The sequence below is a fragment of the Canis lupus genome, chromosome 15 (assembly GCF_048164855.1).
Source record: "Canis lupus baileyi chromosome 15, mCanLup2.hap1, whole genome shotgun sequence".
In the NCBI taxonomy this organism is placed as follows: domain Eukaryota; kingdom Metazoa; phylum Chordata; class Mammalia; order Carnivora; family Canidae; genus Canis; species Canis lupus.
Genome location: NC_132852.1, coordinates 25,436,110 through 25,448,036, shown reverse-complemented (window position 1 = coordinate 25,448,036; position 11,927 = coordinate 25,436,110). Strand labels below are relative to the sequence as shown.

The 11,927-nt window shown below is 38.3% G+C and overlaps 1 long non-coding RNA gene across 1 annotated transcript in view; it reads right to left on the bottom strand.

The window, feature by feature from the left end:
- Positions 1-279: 279 nt before the first annotated feature.
- LOC140604767 (uncharacterized) overlaps positions 280-11,927 on the bottom strand; it is a 92,291-nt gene continuing 80,643 nt past the window's right edge. The window contains exon 3 of the long non-coding RNA XR_012007580.1: positions 280-421. This is a non-coding gene — a long non-coding RNA (uncharacterized lncRNA). The remainder of the gene's footprint in view (positions 422-11,927) is intronic.

Genomic DNA, 11,927 nt, shown 5'->3' with positions numbered 1-11,927 from the left:
ACCAATTTCTATGACTTTACTGGTTATGAAGTATTTTTAATATTTATATATTAATATAATATATATTTAATATTTATATATTAATATAATATTTTAATATCCTTAGTCAAAAGACTATATTACCAATGAAAATATTTCATTTTTGCATGCAAGAGTATTTCAAACTTCCTTCCCAAGGTGTGGAGACACTCAAATGAAACACTCTTGATATCCAGGCTCTTAAAGCAAGTACCTCTTTATCATGATAGCCATAAAAAATGAGTAATTTCTTACGTTCCTTTTCCTTTCCTCCTTTCCCCTTCCGTCCTGGTGAAAAGGAGATTATCACGGATTATGGGTTTTGTTGATGTAGAAATATGTAATGAGTTCCTTTCAGAAAGATTTCAGTGATCTGGCTGTGCTGGACCTCAGGATTATTCATCTGTAAAAGGTACCAAAGAACAGAATCAGGTCGCAGTGGTTATTTTGGGATTATCAGAAGGCTCCCCTTGCAAGCCTCAGTACAAGGCTTTTTGAGCTCTGGATATTCCCTTCTTCATTCCCCAGAAGGACAAGGGTTCTGTAAATTCTCTGACCCTCCACCTCTGGAATGTCTTTCTAACTACCTCTTTGCAAATTTGAGCTGCAAATCCCATTGCTGTTAGTGACACATTTTGAAGTATCCTGTGTCTCCCTTCATTTGACATTAATATTGACATACATTCCCTTTTATCAGTATAGCTGGGCACCATCGCACCCTTAGACATATTTTCCTGACTCTCCAACGCACGAACAATTTCAGCGATTACAAAAGTTTCATTATTACTCAACTTAGGCTTATACGTAAGATATTTTATGATTCCAGTTAATAAAAGATATCAATGCAGAACAGGAATAGGCAAAGCATTTTATTACATGATATCTATCGAATTTTGAGAGTCAATACTTCCTTATTTTACCAGCTGCCACAGAAAACCTGAAAAACAGAATTTAGAAGAGGCCTCCAAGAGACAGAAAACACTCATGGAGCCTTGAGAGGATCGAGCAGATCTGCTATGCTGACCTCATGACTTTGATCAACAGGATAAGCAGTGTCATGCTTTGCTCTCATACTCATGACTCTGTTCTGGACTTGCTGAAAGAGAGCAAAAGAAAAGATAGTGAGAGGTGGAGAAGACAAGTCCCGGACCTGTCTGAAAGTCACATGCTTGTGGACCCCCATTTCCTATGCATCTCCCTCTGCATCGTAGAAAGATAAGAGTCAGGTTATGGAGAATCTGGTAAATGGGAAGGTAGGTTTCCAGCTCACACACAATCTTTGTACATAGCAAGTCAGATGAGGTCAATTTCATTAATCTCAGTTGAATTTTATTATAATTTATTGAATTGCTTCAAAGCGGAATGCTCTGTGTCTAAGGGTCTTACTTTAGGTAATATATTTTCAACTGATTGTATGACCTCTGGGAAAGTCATGTAACCACTCTGAGGCTCAGGACTAAGAACTACTTGGGACAGTCGTTTAATACTTGATGATACAGTAGATGTGATCCCTGGCACACTGTGACCATCAGTGCCGGTTGAGGCTGACTCAGTTTTCCTGATTACTGACAAGGGTGGTGTGTGCAGGAAAACAAAAACTGATCAAGGGTCTTTGGCAGACTGAGTCTCATAGCCACAAAGGGTATTAAACACAAGAAAAAAAAAATCTGGCGCCTCTTCAAGTAGCTGATGACACAAGCCAACATAATGGAAAACAATTACCAAGTGAAATCACAAATTGTGCAAAAAAATGCCCCGACATAAGTGATCTTAGGGGAAATGCTCAAAGAATACACAAATCTACTGATAACATTTGTTAGGCCAGAATAAGATGTGCTGTGTGTATTTCCCTATGGAAGGATCATGTGAGCTGGATCATAGGAATGTGATTCAATAGCGATCTTAAAAACTTGCCATTACACTGCCCTAGTACTTACTGTTATTTCCAGTAGACTCCAGCCTACCCTAAGTGTGAGCTCCATATATCATTTTTCCCAGGACCTGATAGTTTCTGGATTAATCATACTCCAGTTTTGAGCTGAGAGAACAAACAATGTAAAGAGCTAAAAGCAACTGTAAGTCTTTTTGGATCAGCAAATTTGATGTGAATGTTACCAGACGCCCTTGATTAAAATTGTTTTTTATTCCAGTGAAGTTTGTATCACATATTCTGAGCATTTTAAAGTATATAATTCAATAGTTTTTAATATATTCATAATGTTGTACAACCATCACCACTATCTTATTCTGGAATATTTCCCTCACCCCCAAAGAAACTTCTCTTTTAAAGTAAGTATACTTCCTAGGGCCTGTGAGTGGCTTAGTCAGTTAAGTGTTTGCCTTCAGCTCAGGTCATGATCCCAGGGTCTTGGGATCAAGCCTTCCATCAGGCTCCATGTTCAATGGGGAGTCTGCTTCTCCCTCTCCCTGCCCCTCTTCCCCATTCATGCTCTCTCTCAAATAAATAAAGTCTTTAAAAAATAAGTAAATAAAGCAAACACACTTCTGGAGGGGCAACATGTAAAGTCCAGCCCTAACATTTATATATTACCAGATTTTTTTTAAATTCCAAAGACAATAAAAAAATCAATGTATTAGAGAAAAGAGATCACTTGAAATGGGAGGGCAAAATATTGAAGCAAGTATCAGTAATTCATTATTTCAGTTAGTTGCAGTTAGCCTGCTGACAAGATAGCCTCCTGTGTGATCTCCTCCTGCATTATATCAGGATTGGTCTGTGCAACCAATAGAATACTGCAAAAAGGATGCTATGTCATTTCCAAGGCTGGGTAATAACAGATATTGTGGCTTTGCCTTACTTTCTCTGATTACTCCTTCTGGGGAAGCCAACTGTTATCTCAGGACAGTCAAGCAGCCTATAGAATGACTCATTTATCAAGGAATTGAGACCTCTGGCCAACGACAATATGAGGCAGCGGTCTTGGAGGCAGATCACCCAGCCCCAGTCAAGCCTTCAGATGACTAAAACTTGAGCTGACTCCCTGATTAGAGCCTTCAGAGCAACCCTAAGCCAGAGCTACCCAGCTAAGCTGTTTTTGGATTCCTGAGCCTCAGAAATGATGTGTAATAGTAAAGATTTACAGTTTTACACTGCTGAGTTTTGTGGTAATTTATTAACAGATTAATACAGAGCTACTATAGTAGTGTTAGGGTAATAGTTCAGCAAAGTTTCCAACAGGAAAGGAGGAAGTACCTGTGCCACAAAGAGCGAAACACCAGAAACTCATAGATATATAATCAATGCTCTAACCCTTCACCTGGCACTAGGCTTAAGCAAGTCAGACTGCTACTTCCTTTACATATTATTTTCCCTGCCACCAAGATGCCCTGTAGCAATCTCTTTTCCCAAACAAGATGATCCTTGTTGAAATTAAACCTATCTCCTACAGAAATCAATAGAGAGGCTTACATGGTGTGATTTTTCTCTGGGCCCCATTCATGCCTAGAGATGGAGGACTTTGATCCCCTGAATCTCCTTAGGCGTGGAACTAAAAGAAGGTTGAAATGAGGATTTTCCAGAGGGGTCTTCCAATTTCTCTGTTTATTTTCATTGAATTTTTTTTTTTTGAAAGAGGTTAAGACAAACAAAATAATTTCAAGTAAGTGCAAATAAAATGGCAAATAAGCAATTTAAATAAGCCGGGGGGCAAGAAAGAGTTTGAAAATGTTAAACCAGTTATTGGTATCTTTATCATTCCATAAGTTTCTAGAAAAAGACTGGTTTCTCCTTCCCTGCTTAAAAAGTTTACTCAGACTCTATTCTTTGAGTTGCTTAAACTACTTTACAGTGTTTTCTCTTGGCACCAAAATGTGTTTATATAATTCAAACCTCCAGTCTGTTCTGATCTTGTTGAAACTTGTTATGCTTTGCTAACTCATAGTAAAGTAAATGCATTTTTAGAGTTTAGGCCAGAGACTTAAGCCACATTTGACTACATGTTTTCCTGACAGTATCAATTTCTGTCACTTTGTCAACAAGTTACTCGAGGTGGGGTTAATTTTCTTTTTGCAGGAATGTGACCAAAAATGTGTTTAATGATCTTAGGTCCTGGTTTTCTTGGATTTGCAGTAGCTCTTAGCTGGCAACTCTGAGAAGAAGCCAGATGCTGTCCAGTAACTAACCTCAGCAGTCGGGAACCAAAGGAGCTCATCTCCTGTTTCATCAAATAAAAACATAACACAGACGCTTTTTGTTAATTGGGCATGAAGGGCAGACATTGGATCTGTGGGCCCACTGGTTTTTAGAACAGGCCAAAGAAGGGGCACCTGGGTGGCTCAGTGTTTGAGTGCCGCCTTTGGCCCAGGGCATGATCCCAGGGTCCTGGGATCGAGTCCCGCATCAGGCTCCCTGCAGGGAACCTGCTTCTCCCTCTGTCTATGTCTCTGCCTCTCTCTGTGTCTCTCATGAATAAATAAATAAAGAAGTGTCTAAAAAAAGAATTAAAAAAATAAAAATAATAAAATAGGCCAAAAAAAGTAATCAAGGGCTCTCAGAATCTGGGGTTTAGAAAAAGTGATGATATCATCAAACCTGACCTCTTCTGTACCCTCTTCTTCTGTTCTATTGGTCTTTTGAAATGTCCTTTACTGGTGAGCCTACTTAGTAATTTTTTAAAAACTTTGTTGCTTACATTTTGAACTATTTCAATGATAAAGAAAAGTCCCAGAAACAATTTAACAGATATCGGTGGAGGCAACATCAATATTGAATAAATGTTAAGATTTAGACTCCATTTTTTAAGAGAGAGAACATATCCTAGACAAAATCAAGGCTCCGGTCCTGTGGTGGACATGCCCTAGGGTTATGCCACACTCTTATATGTCCTCTTCCCCTTGAGTCACAGAACCTCTGGCTTGTTCCTAAGTAATAGAATATGGCAAGATGATGTGATGTCATTCTCTTGATTAAGTTACATTATACGGCAAAGGGTAAGAGATTTTATAGATGTAATTAAAGTCCTTAATCAGCCGAGTTTTAGTTTGCTGAAAAGGAGATTATCCTGTTTGGGCCTAGTCTAATTAGGGAACCCCTTCAAAGAGTGTCTGGAAGTCAGAGATTTACAACAACAGAGAACCTCTCTCCTCACTGCCAGCTTTGAAAAAACTGGCCACCATGATTCTATAGCTGCAAGAAAATGAAACTGGCCTACATTTTGACAGAAGTTGGAATATTTTCTAGTCCAGTTCCCAAGTGTGAGCACTGTCTGGTTGATTCCTCGATTTCAAGCTTGGATTCGAGACAACTAACCCAGCAAAACCTTGTCTGGACTTCTAACACAAGGAAACTGAGAGATGATAAATGGGTGTTAGTTTAAGCTGTTAAATTTGTGGTGTTGTTAGTCGAGACACAAAGCTAGTAAAAGCCCTAATCTCATCCTTTATCTCCTTCCCCAGAGGAGATGATATTCAACTTTGCTAGAATGAAGGGAAATAGAAATTAAAACAATGAGTTGCCATTTCTCATTCTTCAAATTGACCAAAATTAAAACACCTGACAATTCCAAATGTTGGGAGTCATAGGAAGTTTTATATGCTGGAAATAGAAATGGAAATGAAAATTGGTACAACCATTTCAGACAGGTTTTATAATGCCTATGGGGCCTAGCAATCCACTTTTAATGTGAATACTTAAGTACTTTGTTTTTGTACTTAAAAAAATACTTTTTATACTTTAAAAAAAACTTTTACTGCATATACTTTACAGAGGTTTGCCACATAGTACCCATAAACAGTATTTGGTATCTTTGTTTTAAATTTTTCATAGATGTACACTTTTGTAACTTGGTTTTTAAATTCAGTATTAGGTTGTCAGATTGATCCATTTTTGATATATGGATTATACTTTGTATTTTTTAAAGATTTATTTATTTATGTATTTATTTTTTTATTTGGGAGGGGAAGGGCAGAGGGAGAGGGAGAGAGAGAATTCTAAGCAGTGAAGAGCTCAACTCAAGGCTTAATCTCATAATCCTGAGATCACGACCTGAGCTGAAACCAAGAATTGAATGTTCAATGACTGAGTCACCCAGGTGTACCTGGATTATTCTTTTTAACACAGTAAAAAAATATTCCATTATATTACAATACCACATCCATTCCCTAAACTGTACTGAGGTGAACAAATCTGTATTAATTTTGAGGACAGCTTCTCTAGGGAATATACGTAGCAGTGAAGTTGTTAGGTCCCAAAGGCATTATAAAATGCTTGAGATGTCTGTGCCATTTTCACTCTCACTTCCAGTATACAAAACTTCCTATTACCTTAACATGTGGGGTGGTCAAAGATTTTAATTTTTGTCAATTTGACGGGTGTGAAATGGCATCTCGTGGTTGTAATTTGTATTTCCCATTATTTCTAGTAAGACTGAAATAGTCAAAACATCAGCTCATGTGATTTTGGTCATTCTGGTTTCTTCCATGCTAAATATCTTTTGTCCTCTTCATGTCTTCTGCCCATTTTCTTGCCGGTAGTTATTATTTTCCTTGTTGAGTTGTAGGACGTGTTTATATATTCTGGGTCTCAACGTTTTACCAATTAAATGCATTACATATGGCTTATTCTAATCAGTTCACTTTCAAAAAACATATGTGTAGTGAACTTTGGTTTTCCTTGCTGCAAAGTGTGGGTTACACCATGTAACTCACAGATAAATGAGATAATGAACACATGAAAGTTCCTGCTCCAGTGCCAGGTATAGTTTAGGTGTGCAGTGGTGAGCCTCCTCCACCTCCTATCTATCTATCTATCATCTATCTATCTATCTATCTATCTATCTATCTATCTATCTATCATCTGTCTATCTATCTATCTATCTATCTATCTATCTATCTATCTAGATTTTATTTATTTATTCATGAGAGACACAGAAAGAGGTAGAGACATAGGCAGAGGGAGAAGCAGGCTCCCCAAGGGGAACTCAATGTGGGACTCTATCCTGAGACCCTAGGATCATGACCTGAGCCAAAGGCAGACACTCAACCATGGAGCCATCCAGACACCTCCCTATACCTCCCTTTTAAAGAACTTCTGGGTTTGGTGATAGGGCAGTGGCTAAGAGAAGTGGTTTGGGGTTGTACGCATGTCTTATTACATCCCACTATTAGCACTTGCTGGCCTGTGATGTTGGAGTTCACCACTTAAAGCTCTCTAAACCTTTTTGCTCATTTGTAAAATAGAGATCAAAATGCTTGCTTTATAGAGCAACTGCAAGACTCAAGCTCTAGTTGCACAGTCCTTACAGCACACTGAGCCCTCAAAGCAATGGTAGCTGCTCTTATTATTATCATCCTCATTAGGGAAGATGAGAGTTGCCTAGAAATAACAAACATGGCTTAAAATATGACAAAGTCTCCCTATAAAAGATGTACTAACTGCTATTGGAATATAGCAGTGAAGGAAGATTACATTCAGCCAGGTGTTGATGGAGATTCAGGGAAGGCTTCATAGAAGAAATGTCATTTAAATATTGTTTGTAAGAAGGGAGGGTGGGATATAAATAAGTAGTTACAACTTGAGGAGAAAAAGATTTTTGGCAGTAAAACAAAAGAAAATGTGGGGATATTAAACAAAACCAACAAAGCTCCTAGTACTCTAGCTGTACAGAAGTACGGGATAATGGGAGAGGGTGTTGTGAACAACCTGGAAAGGGATGGTAAGAACAGATCATGGAGGCTCCTGGATGGCTTAAAACTTTGAAGTCAGATATGATAAAAGAGGATTTAGTCTTTGAAGATATCAAAGTACCTTTGCACTAACTAGTATCCCATGTACTGAAAAGGACCCTCTCTGTGTAACTATAAAGTGCTTTTGCCTATGGAATAGTCACATTTCTCAAACAGGGGTCAGTGACTAAGTTGCCCAGGGGTGGGAGTAGGGAATATGGGGGCTGTGCATATGACCCATATACAGGAACCCAATATGTATGTCAGGGCAAATGAACACTATGGGATCCAGTCTGAAGCTGCCTAATTACTCCCATCCCATACTAGGAATCAACGATCTCCCTTAGATCAGTTGTAGTGAACCTTGGTTAGTTCCTTAATATGGCTCAGAAAAGGCAAAGTATGTAGCCTTCTCATAGGCGTTCCTTGTGGGTTCAGATAATAGTTTTCGCCACATTTAAAAATATTTGGATGAAACGCATTTCCTTCAGAAAGTTTTGTTTTGGATAGATTGTGCACCACTTATTGTCCACCTAAACTGTGGAATTTTGGTTGTCCCCAAACACATTGGGTTTATAATTATTTTTATTTCCTCCTAGATTTTGTTCTTCCAATTTACTATCACATAATCATTAACTGGAAAAGATGCTTTGGTCTTACTTATATGAGGAATCTAAAAGCACCAAACTCAAAGAAACAGAGAGTAGAGTGGTTGTTGTTAGGCACAATGGGAGATGGTGAGAAAGAGAGGGTGAGAGAGAGAGAGAGAGGTATTAGACAAAAGGTGCAAAGTTTCAATTATACAAGATGAATAAATTTTAGAGATTACTCTATAGCATATAGCCTATACTTGACAATATTCTATTGCATATTTAAAATTTTGCAAAGAGGGTAGATGCTATGTTAGATGTTTTTATCACAAAAAGCAATAATAATACTTTATTATTATTTATATAATGATTAATACATTCATGGCACAGATTATGATGATTTTACAGTGTATACCTATCTCCAAACACATCAAGTTGTATACAGTAAATATGTACAGCTTTTTGCATGTCAATCACACCTTAACAAGGTGGTTAAAAAGTGCTTTGGTCTTCTATTATTGTTTTCTTAACAACTGAACATTCCAACACTTATATGAGTACTCATAAGAGAGCTTTCAAGAGGTAGCTAGATACAGCTGCAAAACTTTTACCATCCAAATTATGAGTCTGAGATTAGAACTGTTCCTACTTTTAAAGAAAGTTCTAGGCTCTAGCATGGCAAATGCTTTTTCTCAAACAAAAAATGGTGAGTAATTCTGTGAGCAAAACCAGGAATGAATCATACCACAAGAAATTTCCATCCTAACTGCAGACACTCATTGTAAAAAAAAAAAAAAAGAAAAAAGAAAAAAAATCCAGAGCCATTTCTAAAGGAAAAATGGAGAGGATTTACCATGAAGTTACCCTGTTGCTCTCCATCTGGATCTAAACTGATTCAGCTGGAGTTGACTTCCTAGTGGTCTCCAATGGAACTGAAATAATCTTTGTGGGACCAGCAATTTGTTCTCATTTTCTACCTCATTTTGCAGCATCTGGTAAGAAGTATGTAAGTAGCAGGTGTATTCACCATTGCCCGCCCCCCCTTTTTCTGGAGAACCATTTCTTAAGTATTTCAATCTTTCTTCTCATCCTAATGTAATTGATAGAAAGCATGAGAAGCTTTTTGAAATGAGGTTATTATAATGAAAGTTTATTTATGTTGGACCTTATAAACACAATGATTCATTAATCAAAACACCCATTTTTGTTTAAGCTGGAAGTGTGAGACCTAGGAATTGATAGTTATCTAAATTTTCACTTCCAAAGGCTTTGTAGGGGTGCCTGTGTGGCTCAGTCAGTTAAATGGCCAACTCCTGATTTCAGCTAAAGTTATGATCTCAGAGTCGTGGGATCGAGCCCCACATTGGGCTCTGCACCCAGCGCAGAGCCTGCTGGAAATTCTCTCTCTCCCTCTCTCTCTGCCCTTTCCCCTGTTCTCTCTTTTTCTTTAAATAAATAAATAAAATCTTTAAAAAAATAAATGCATAAAATTTAAAAATGATCTTTATTTTACAAAAATGGAAGTGGGTCTCTGAGAAGTTTCTTGTTTTTTAAGAGTACAGATGTGCTGGTGGTTCGAATAAGTCAAGTTTTGTGACTCTTCATCTTCTGTATTTGTTGTCTGTCAAACCACAACTCACACATGGCACTTAACAAGCTTATTTTTTTCAGCAAGGGAGTTTTATCTATGTTAATAAATTGAGGCAATTTTTTATATTTCTATCAATTTGCTGTAATTTTGCCCAAGTAGCTGCTCCAGATGGCATATTAGAGACCAGAACACAGGGTATTAAATGTTTTTAGGATATAATCCCATCTCTAATAATACTTTCTTCTAGATAACATGGCCAACCATTTTCTTCCTAATGCCATCTAATTAACCAAGGAGGGAACTGCCAGTAGGAAAATCCCTATTTTTGCCTTCAGAATTAGGGCTTTTTTATATAGACGTCTGCACCTGCAAAGCTTGGGCAAAAACACAGCTCACACTGGTGAGCAATTTGGTCTTGTTGGTAAATAAAACACACACACTTCTAATAGGTTTCTTTTAAAATTAAACACAAATTATGTCCCAAGTACCTTTAAAGGCACTATTTTGGCAAGGTAGCCTCGTAAACTGAATCACTTGTATTTTACGATACAGTTCCAGGTGGTACAAAGTAAACATTTAGACCTGGACACTTTCCTCTCATGTTTTGCTTCGTGTTTTGTGCTTTCTTCCTTTGGTTCAAGTCCTAAGAATTCAGTTGAGCACAGAAATTTGTTTAAAAAGTAAATCTCCACTCAGATACGGTATATAGGCCTGTCCCTGATGCTCTTCCCTGAAAGTTATGAAAACAGAATAGCTGATGTTGGCCTACCATGGGCAGAGTTGCAGAAAGTCTTCCTAGGTTACCTTATGAAAACTTCTCTAATACTTTCTCTCATTTCCATGAAACTCAACATCATGCCCTTAAAGAAATGGAAAAGAAGCATACTAAGTATGATCAACAAAGAAGGAACTGGAACCCATTGCTCTCCCACAGTATCCCATCTTTGGCCATGGGCAACACTCTCTCACTGTTGGCAGAGAGAGCTTGTGACAGATGGGATGCTAATAACCACTCTTGGAAGATGACTTGGCTGTGTTCGGACCCTGTTTTCAGTTTCTTGGCTGCTTATTTTGGTGGAAGACATTAGGATTGAGTTGGGGCTAAGAGCATCATGTGAATAAGCAGGCAATGCATTATAGCGGTTTGAGTCTGTGAATAAAACCTTTTATAGCCTTTCGCTTTAACCCACTCTGTGGGGAGATGAAACAAAACAAATCTCTAATGTAGTTTAAACTTGGTCCAACCTAAAAAAAAATAAAACGATCCTTTTTGGAAAAAAAATTCTCAATTGGATAAAAATGTTCTGTCTCTCAGATTACTCCTTCTTTGCCTTCTCTGTAAGATGGAGTAGTTGGTGTAGAAGGTAGTATGGAGTGGCCACATAACCTGTTGGGTTTGTGGGCGAAATGGGGTCCTCTGGTCTTCGGTTGAATTTGGAGTATTACCTGGCAACATCTGTTGGCCTCTAGAATGATGTTGCTTGATCAACTCCTTCCAAACCTGCTGTTTTGGGCTGATGGGTCTTTTGGACAATGCTTCTGGACAGAGCCAGTCAATTAGTTTCTCCTCTCTCACTGCCTGCTGGCCCCTGAGTCTCTCTTTTATCTTCCATGTGGTCACTTGGCCAGACCGTCCACCCTTAGTCTCTTCTGTGGGTCACTTTGCCTTATCCTAGCAGCCCCATGGCAGGTCCATTGGCCTTAATAGTGTCCTTGTCTTATGGGGATGAGAATAGCCTGGGAAGCTATGCTTCAAGGCATTTCTCTATCTGACCACATTGCACTCCCAAGTTTATTTAGATAGACTGTTTCCTGTTTGGTATATGGCTGCTTATGCTGTGTCCTCCTTCTTGAGACCCAGACAAGTAGCAAGATAAGAGTCCATGTACCCAACTTATATAACAAATTTCAGAGGGAAGAATCAGGGCACATCCATCTGACTATCTCACTCTTCTCTTTCTCTGTGTCCTCTACATAAAAGGCAGGTTTCTCTGCTCCTCTTCTGCTCTTATTTGTCCCTTACATAAAACTCTAAGCTAAAGAAA